Source organism: Calidris pugnax, unplaced genomic scaffold (assembly GCF_001431845.1).
Source record: "Calidris pugnax isolate Ruff unplaced genomic scaffold, ASM143184v1 scaffold135, whole genome shotgun sequence".
In the NCBI taxonomy this organism is placed as follows: domain Eukaryota; kingdom Metazoa; phylum Chordata; class Aves; order Charadriiformes; family Scolopacidae; genus Calidris; species Calidris pugnax.
This window is the reverse complement of record NW_015090961.1, coordinates 2,366,394-2,376,512: the sequence shown is the minus strand read 5'-3', so window position 1 is coordinate 2,376,512 and position 10,119 is coordinate 2,366,394. Positions and strand designations below refer to the sequence as shown.

General features: G+C 40.6%; 1 protein-coding gene across 1 annotated transcript in view; it reads left to right on the top strand.

Annotated features, from left to right (window-relative positions):
• The first annotated feature begins 286 nt into the window (after window positions 1-286).
• Window positions 287-10,119, top strand: part of TNC (tenascin C) — an 87,827-nt gene continuing 77,994 nt past the window's right edge. The window contains exon 1 of the mRNA XM_014952365.1: window positions 287-478. The gene's annotated coding sequence lies outside the window, so the exon portion shown is untranslated. The remainder of the gene's footprint in view (window positions 479-10,119) is intronic.

Sequence of the window (10,119 nt, the reverse complement as noted above, 5' to 3'; positions counted from 1 at the left end):
CTTTCTGAGTCATTCGCCCTGAGCTGACTTTCTTTTTGAATGGTTCAGGGGTTTCCTTCTTTAGCCATAAATTGCATGCAAATTCTTTTTTTGTGTGTGTGCCTGTGTATGACAGTGTGTGTATGTGAGTGTGTGCGTGTGTGTCTTTCAGAAGCCAAGCCAAAGAGAGAGGCTGTTCCTTTAAAGCAAAACTGAAAAAAAAAATGCCTTCAGGCGTCCTATTACAGTGGAATGAGCCAAGGATCAGGATTTGCAGCTCAGCTATATAAACCCAGCAGAATCTGGCTGATCTGACCAGTTTGCCTTACTGTCAAACGCCTCTGTCTGCCACACACTCACGCGCAAAAACAGACAACGCAACTTCTCTGAGTTTTGACAGGACGGCAACAAAGTCAGGAGCCGAAAGCTGACTTTAACATCATATTTATTTCATGGAGGCTGCTCACAGCGGGATCTAATCTCTGTCAGAGTCTGTAAGGTAAGCCTGCTTCCTTCCTGAATTAAAAAAAATCAGGAGCTCTTCTCCCACACAAGTTTGCAGTGACACGGTGTTCTGTCATGACCCCCATAGTTACAACTATCAGTCTGAATAGTCAGGGATCTTATTAGGGAATATTTTTGAATCGGAGCATGCCTGTCTTTAGTTTGTCTTTATTGTCCGGTGTGATAATAATGTAAGAAATGTCTCAATGACATCGGTCTGAATCAATGAATGAATGAAGGATGAGTTAGTTGAATGCTGGACATCTACAGAAATACAGACAGAAACCCAATTGATAGTAAGGGTAGAAAATCAGATTTGGGATTTCCTCTTGGCTACTGAAGCACTAGGAAAGCTTCCCCCATGCTCACCTCGTGTACCAGACTAAATCCACTTGCAGTTCTTAAGCCTCCCAGGTAACTCCTCTTCTCCTCTTCCTGTGCTATTGTGTATGACTTGAAAAGAGTCAGGCCCTTTTCCTTATTAATTTGCTGTCTGCACACTTATTTGCACTGAAGCCTTTGTCACCTTCCTCCCTGCCCCCTCTGGGCTCTGGTTTCTTTTAAAAGTATGGTAACATTAGCCTGCACTGAGGGGCAAAAGACAAAGGAAGATTCAACCGGTATCTTATTACCAGTACTTAAATGGGTGGGTTCTGGGGAGTGGGAGGGTGAAATTCTCCAGCATCAGGGAAAAGTGGAGACACTTGCTTTACAGTGTGTCTGAACGACCCTTGTGCACTGAGATTTTCTGCATGACTGTGTCTGCACTTACCAGTTAGGCTCAAATTGGCTTAAAATAGAGAAGCTGGTTGCACTTAGCTTCATTTAGGAGTTAAGCCCAAAACTTTGTGGTGCATCACCTTTGCAAAGTTTTCCGTCTGATTTGCTTTCTGGCTACTAGGAAAGTAGGAGAGTTTTTGGCAGTTATTCTAAACTTCTGAAAAGTTTGTATCATGCTATGTAGGAGAAAGATACACTCATATTGAAATGATGGTGATACATTCTCTTGCACAGTGCAGCCACTATAAAATTAAGCAGCATAAGAAACATATTTATCAAATTTTCCTTCATGAAGGAAAATAGAAACAAATGAGGTGCATGTGATCTATGGACTGGTTAAAGCCTTATTGCCAAGCTGTTGTGTCTGTTTTTTAAAAAAAAATCATATTAAATAATGGGAATTAAGTTTTCATGCTTCCTGATTAATGTTATATGTGGGTTTTGTTTTATTATGCTGGGGTTGTGCATTCGCATTTTAAAGCTGTGAAATCCTAAGGGTGCTGTCATCCGAGAATGAGCTGGGCAGTGGAGGCTAGAGACAGTCCTTTGAATTCTAGGGAGACTTGCAGAAAAGTGTTATGATGTCTTTTGGGTTTTTTCTTACTCCTATTGGGAGCTCAGGAGAAAATGTTTGATCAAGTAAAATTGTTTAGAGAATGGGTCTGTCTGCAGTCCGCCTTCCCTGGGGCAGTGAATTTTAAAAGTACTTGGAAGAGTTACTGGGGTGTTCCTGGTGCATCCCCTTTGCAGGTGCTGCACCTCTGCTCAGGAAAGGATGCTCAGCTGAACAAGGGCCTGGTGAGGGGGATGCTGTAGAGGGCACTGCTTGCCCCCACCATCACTGACTCTATCACAGTCACTATCCTCGGCAAATTGCTATTATTTTCCCATCTTTTTTGTTCATTTTATCCTCTGGCTCCTTTCAGCCCAGAGAAAATTCTTTGCAAGTTACAGTCCTTAATCCTATAATTACAGTTTACTTTATCAGTGTTTCTAAAGCTGTAGAAGAGCCAAATGATCTGATGAAAAGCATAGAGCCTGCAGATTAGAGTCTCGTGTCTCATTTGGAGAGGAAGCTGATGTTCTGCTGAGGAAATCTCACCATCTCACCCAGGTACATTGTGGTGATAGGCATACGAAAAGGGAACCAACTAGATCCAATTGTCCCATTGAAATAATGATGCTTCGTGATGCTAGAATTTACTGGGAACATCCCTAATCTCAGGCTAAAAATTATGAGCAACTGTGTTAGCTGAAGACTTTGTTAATGGAAATCTATTCTTTCTTTTTTTTTTTTTCTTTTGGATCCCAGCTGTTTAAGACTGGATCATTTCTCCCCAGTATTCAGTTAACTATCATGTTGCTAGAACAGCATTTCTAAAGGTGTTTGAAGTTCAGATCACGTGGCTTATTATTCATATTGCTGCTTTTTATAAAATATCTAAAAAAAAGCCAAAGATTATTCATGTATGGAGATTTCCTGACTTGCTGTAAAGAGACTGTCAAAGTTTGTTCTTGAGTATTGTTCCACTTTTTGATAAGAAAATGAGTTTAGATGGCAGAGTCTGTGCTTCTTGGGACTTTTTGATCCTTCTCAAGAGTGAAGCAGAACTGAGAAGCAAGTGAGCATTTGAAACAGTGATGTTGCTTTGGAGCCAGAGCTTTAACCCTCCCATCCCCTCTGGTAAAACAATTTGAAATACTTAGGCGGTTCTTTGCCATTTTCCTCGTGCAACACAACAGTCCATCTGTTCATCTGGCTTTGTAGGGTGTGTTCAGAGGTTTGAGTGGTGTTAAGTGGCAAGGAAGTGTACTGTGTTGTGTAGTGTTGTCTGGTGTAAAGGGATGCCACATATTGGCAAATCTGTGTTCATTCAGCTGGCTGTTTCCGTTAGTGAACCCTGGTATCTGTCTGGGTTGAATATTACACTTGAAAAGAAGTGTAAATGCAGAGGGTGGTGTCTGCTTCATTATCAGCTACACATTTACCTGTCCTACCTGTCTGACATACATTGGAACACGAGAAATTCAGAGTGGTTAAAAATTACTTTAATTTGAAGCCTGTGACTTGATATATTAGTCCTTGGACACATGTCACCACAGTCTGCTGCGCTGAAGGGCCATTGGCAGTTTTAAGGCCCAGTGTCTCATAAAGATCTAGGCTTAGAAATAGATGATTTATACCACGACAAAGTTAGAAATCTCAGCTTTCCAATAATAAAAAGGCTTTTGTTGAATTGTGGCAGTTTGAGATATTGGGCTTTAAAACTGTGCTCTGATTTACCAACATGCATTTTCTCAGACTTAATTTCTGGTGTGAATATAGCAAACCTGTCTCAAAGACTGATCTCTGTTATCAAAGCCAGTGATTATAAACTACAGAAGTTTGAAACTACTGCAAAATGTAATAGCTACCCATAGTAGTTATAGTGAAGCTGCTGATGTAATATTGCAGAAAAATCAGTGTTACCGAAGTAGGAAATTGAGGAAGACAGCAATCAGAGTGAGTTAAATTAATGAGTCAATGTTTTTATCATCACCCAGGCTCAGAATATGCAAAAATAATGCAAGCAATTATAGAACTAGTAAGTTGTGGACAGAAAACAAAACTTGAGCTCAAGAGCTGAAAAATAAGTGATGTCTGTGGATCAGTTATGACTTCAGAAGATGGAATTTAATTTGTTAAACTGCTTTATAACTAAGTGGACTTGCTGTCCATGCCTTCTATTGGTTTTGTGTAGGGGTTTATTAGAAGTTGATGATGTTGTTATGATTCTTACAGCATTTTAGGGCCTCATTGTATTAGAAAGAATGAAAAGACATAAGTGGTGCTCTCGGCCACAAATTACTTACAATTGCTATTATTAGCTGTTCAGAAAAGTTCTTTGTGTAGTGAAGAGAAAAAAAGAAGGAAGAAAAGGCAGTTCTTTGAGGAACGGGACTACCGGAAAGAAGGAAAATGAACAACCCCAAGAGACAATCTTGAGCCGTCTCAGTTTCCATCGAGCTCTGGGGTTTATACAAGTGTGAAACTTCCCCTCACTCGGTGCTTACTGTCCACTCATGCGTTCGACCCTCCGTCCCATCTGAGCTGAAGTTAAATGCCTTCCACATGTGGGAAAAGTTAAAAACCAGGCATTCTTCCAACTAGTGAAATCTTTCAGTGTATGATGTAACTACACTGTGTGGAATGGGCAGACTGGGGAGGAGGAGTCAGAATGGGATTCTGCCTGACGAGATGTCTCTTGATCCAGAGGAAAGTGTTCAGGCATTGAAAGAAGGAATATAATAGGGATCCTTCTGCTAAAAGGATGAGCTTGAATAACTTAGTGTCTCTTCTTAACATTCACTGGAATGATATATGTGCCCTGATAACTAGACATGGTCTTAATGTAATATTTCTATAGGCATCATTTCTATCTCATCTCCTAGATACTGCATATTCTGCTGCTGAGAAAACAACAAAAACAACCCTATAGCATCAGTGAGTATATTTGGATGTAGACTTTAAAGGATACTCGTTAACATACATTGTATCCCATAAAGTACCCCTCATAAACAAGTGTGAGATATTGCTGATGAGGTTGTGGAGTCAATGAGAATAACTTTCCATTTATGTTTTTGTTTGGCTTATGTATGAGTCACTCACCAAAGATAAATTCATCCTGAGTTGATCTCGTTGCAAGAAATTTCTCCAAATTCACATCCTTAATTGTCTTGCTACTGTAGTTTCAATTAAACTAAGGTGGGATACTGCCAAGTTTTCAGAACTTCCAACTAGAGAGTCCCTGTGTACGAATAGCCTGTGGCATTTTGTATTCTTTGGGTAGCGGAGAACAACGTTGCCAAGTTTGCATTCAGTCATCCATCACATATTAGCCTACTGGAGGTCCATTCTTCCCTAGCAATAGGGGAGCTCTGCTTCCTACTTAGAAAGATTACTCACACAGAAAGCTCTTTCCCCATAACCAGAACCGCACAAGGAAGAGAAAGGAAGCTTTCTTCAATTCATACAAGTGCTCGGTTTCCAAACTCTTGACAAAAATGATATTGTTTCATGCTTTGAAAACATATTCTTTTTAGTAATTGAGTAGAAATTACAGGGTGGTAGAACAGAAATCTTTAATACAGATTTTTGAAACTAGTTGCTTGAATTATAACACAACAAAGGTCCATTGTAGCAGTCTGCCTCTTCCCCAGGCCAGGCTGTGGCATTGACTATATGTGTAGAGATATTGGCCAAGATACTCAAAGGAATCTGAAATTGGGTGCCTGGGGAAATTCCACTGTAATGATTTTGCTTCAACTCAGTGCTTGGGCACCTTATCCCCACATACCCCAAAACATGATAAACTCATAAACCTAAAATTACAAACTCTAATTTTCTTATGGGATTAGGCAATTAACCATAATATTAACCTAAACTGTCTTGATTCTTCTTTAAATTTGTGCTCTCTTACACCATCCTGGCGGCACAAAGCTAAAATGGGATGTAAATATCTTCTTCTAAGTATACATGAAAATTAAACTGTGAAATTGCTTCCCTGTGTGCCCATCAGAACTGGCTAAATAGTTCTTTCCACCACTAAGGAACTCCTGCTGGAAAAAGGTTTAGAAAGAAAAGAAAAAAAGATTTATTTCCAAGAAAGGAGTTCACTTTTCATTCCCAAGAAATTAAAAGAACTGGAAACAGATTTTGTCAATTAGTTTTGTGCCTGTCTAAAAGACAGGATGCAGGGCTAGCAGGTGAGAGCGCCAACTGTGAGCTTGAACGCTCCTGTGACTGTGGTTTTCTGCCTCTTTGGTTTGATGAAAAGCCTTTATTTGGACAGGAAAGGTTGGCTTTCAGTATGTCTCATACACCTCAGGACAAGACCTTAGTGGTTATCTTCCCTCTTGGCCTGGCATGATCTCATTTTGTCAGAAGTCTGTTTGTCAGCCTTTCAAAAGGAGATCAGTGCCCGCTTTGTACTGGTTCTTTGTTTTTACTGGTTCCTTTGGAAAGCCAACCTCTTTGGGATATGCTGAATCCTCCTAAATAGTTTCTCTGTGCTGTGTGACAAAGGGCTATGCCAAGAAAGATATAAAGGTAGCTTGTGAAGTGTAGGCAATCCATTCCTCTTAGTGAGACACAGTGTAACACATATTTTTCCTTTACTTGTGGCTTGTACTTCCCTTCTGCATTGCTTGTACTACAGTAATTCAAGTCTGACTCAGAATGAATGCTGCACACTGTAGACTGCAAGTCAAATGAGAACAGGATGCATATTAAGGGAAAGCTCTCAGATCATTTTTCTTATTGAAGTATTTTGGCAATGTAAATAGTTTCCAGGAAAAAATGCTGGCATTTCCCATGGTGAGCACTCCTTATGAATGTCCTATCTATTTTTCCAGTTTGGTGGCCAAGTGAAGTGTTTATAGGAGGATATACCAGCTACATGCCAGGGAATTTATATTTCCACTGCCAAGCGTTAATTATGATGTGGACTTACACACTTTGCAGGTTAGCAAGTCACTCACAGGGATCCAGCACTACAAGTGCTGCAGTTCCAGGTTTGATGGAAAGAATGCGGGACCTAGAGGGAGCACCATTCTCAAATGCATTAATGTTGGTTGTATTTTATTTGTCGTTCTCAGGGTGTTATTTCATATACTGTTGATTTGCCTTAGTAGCAGTACACTGGGATTTGACACAACCCTTTGCAATATTGGTTTACTCCCAGCCAGCCCTGTGTGCCTTTCTCTTGGACCTCTGGGAACTCGGTGTTATCTGTGTTCTCAGAAGCCCTGTGCTTCTGGCATTGTAATGCCATGTCAGGGCTAAGGAAGGTCGTTCTGGACAGAGTTCATTTGCTTTGCTTTGGTTGGCATCCCTCTAGATTTGGGTGTGATTACATTTCCATATTACTAATGGTCCCACTGGTACTATTCAAATGGGTGAAGTCTGATCCTGAATTAATACAGTGCTTTCCAGGCTGTGGCCTGACTCTCTTTTGTACTATTTATGTTGCTCAGAACATGTGCAGGAACCCTTATACTGTGTTTGTTTCCATATATATACATAAAAGTCACATTTGTGGTAAGAAAAGTGCAATTCCTGTAAATAGGAATATACCCTCTATCTATCCTATAATCCTGTATCCTGATATCCTATTAATATGCCCAACTACGCTGACAAAAAGGGGGCCTTAGTGTAAATAAAAATTGAGTTTATGGTGTCTAGCTTCAGTGGTTTCACCTGGGGAGAGAGCTTTTTCTGCTACATGAACAATTATTATTTCATTTTGATATGGGCTGTTGAATGTGCCTGTAGTATGTGTGATTGACATTGTCTTAATTACATAGCAGAGAAATTTCTTTTTGCAGAGGGTGCCTTGGCCTGATCTGATTTGGTTTGTGCTCATATAGGTCAGCAGTGCTGCTTGTGGAGTAATGTGAGGATAAAACCAGCCTGACAGAGAAGGAAATTAGAATCCACCGAGCATTTTTCATGCACAGAGTGGCACTTCATTGTCTGCATTATTCCTTGTCCGCTTCGCTTCAGCTTGTATTTCTGAGGGGAAGGTTTTCTCCTATGCAGGCTTCAGAGGCTGCCAGCCAAATTCTCATGTGACACAATTGCATTGATTTCACTGGCGATCTGCTGCTGGATAATTGAGTTCCACGTCCCTTCTTTTATTCCACGGCTCAAATTGCTGTCAGCTAAGACTTTAGCACAGACAGGTCTCAAGTCACTCTGGGTTAAGAGAACGAGGTCAGAGCATTGTTGGTGGAGGTCTCTCAAGCCTCCCATTAATGTAACAGTGCCCAATTTGCTGACATTTGAAGCAGCAGCACAGATTTTTGTCCGAGTTCAGTCACCGCTGCGACTAATCACTTGCTCGGGGCTGTGTATACGGCTGTATTTTCCATTACATTACATAAGTGCTTCTGCTTTACATCAGAGCACTGAGCAACATCCTCAGACTGGACTTTTTAGAAACAGTCTCCTCTCTTTTTCCAAATGCCTTGCACTCAATTTGTTTCATATTTTGTGAACCAAATTTGTATTTTGTTTTGCCTTGCCAAGCCGTGGTTGATTTCACTCCATCCTTGCTCTTCGTTGTATGTTTTGCTCTGCCGAGAGTTTGCTACCCTACTCCAGGTTGCCAAAGACGTGGATTCTTGATGCTCCCACATCTGACAGAACTAGGCCAAGCAGATCTCTAGCCTCGGGGGGGGATGAGGGGGGGACTGTTACTGGAAGTCGGATTTCAAGGAACTCCTTCTGTGGTTCTTGGGAGTTAGAGAGAAACCCGTGTGTTCCCTCAGCCAGTACCAAGGACAGAGGAGCCCCGAGCTCCGGCCGCCGGGAAGAGCCGCCCAAGGAAAGGAATAATTGCTTTAAAAGCTAAGAATTATCTGGGGAAGGGGTTACCCATATGTTTCCCCAGCTTCTTTTAAGACGACGAACAAAGCTCTGCTAATGACAGGAGGCAAGTAATAATATTTCTCGTTGCCAAGAATAGCTCAGTCATAAAAGCCTGTACTCGGAGACTTTTTTTAGAGATGTCATTTGCGGTGCTTGAATAAGTATATGGTTAAATCAAAGTAAAATTACAAGCCACATGCAAATAACCACAAATAATTCTGAAAGTATCTTGCTGCCTGCTGACCAATATCATCTGGAGCAGTTCATGCTACTTAAACATTTTTTTATTATTCCAGATACATGTAAATTATTGGTGCTCTTAGTTACAGCAAAGTCATTAAACCAGAAGAATTGCACATCACTTGCCTCTGTACCTGACATTCTTTCAGCTAAATTCACTTTAAATATGGAAAAGTGTGGTGCTGGGTGTATGGAGTAGAATTTTGGCTAACCTCTTCCTTCTGACTTCCAGGAGAAATTTAAAAACCAGCTTCATCAGAGATGCTGTGCAAAGCACTGTTGTCTCAGTGTGCTTAGCCCATTCACTTGTAGACTACGTGAGCATTTGTTTAATAGATCAATGGTTCATGTGTCTTACAAATTCAAAGATCCAATTTTCTACTGCATAGTTTTCAGCAATATTTTTGGTAAATATATTAATCTGGTGTCCGCTTTTTATAGCACATCACCTATTTATTCACCCATTCATATTATATTTATCAAGAGTATTGATGATTCATTTCCCACCTCTCGTTATCTGTAGTAAAGCTGATGTTTGATACATCAGTTGTGAATTTTAGAGACAAATGAGACTGTCCAAGCTCCTGTATCCATAGTTGGCTCCTGCTTTGCTCTCAGAAACTCTGCTCAGTGTGAAAGGAGTGGGAATAAAATTCAGAAGTCCTGAATTTCTGCTCTTCCCATCTCATCACAAAACCATCTAGAACTCTGTGAAATGGGCTCTGGAAAACCTATAGGTGGTTTTGGAAGAAACACTGTGGAGAAGGGTCTGGAAATGAAGCCGAGTTTTGTAAGTGGAATGAACGTAAGTTGCTGTGATTCATGCAAAAAAGCACACAAACCTCATAGTTTGAAACTGCATCAGCAAAGCCCTCTAAATAATTCAAAGTGAAGTCTCTAGTGTCTACCCAGAAAAATAATGAGCTCCTGACAAAGTGTAACTTGGCAAAGAAACTTTCCAAAGACAAGTTTAGAAAACCGTAGATCTTTTCCAGCTCTGTGTCTTTGCTATGAGGAGGAAAAAGCCAAGAGACCAAGCGAATGCTTTTGCTATTAGGAAAGGCTTTATTAAAAGGTACAGTACATACTTAGGAGGCAAGAGTGATTTCTGCTGTCAGATTATGCACAAAAGTTGCTTTTGCTGTGAAAGGAGTTTTTTATATTGGAAGAGGCACTGATCTAGGCTTCAGTGTCTGTGGCAGCTC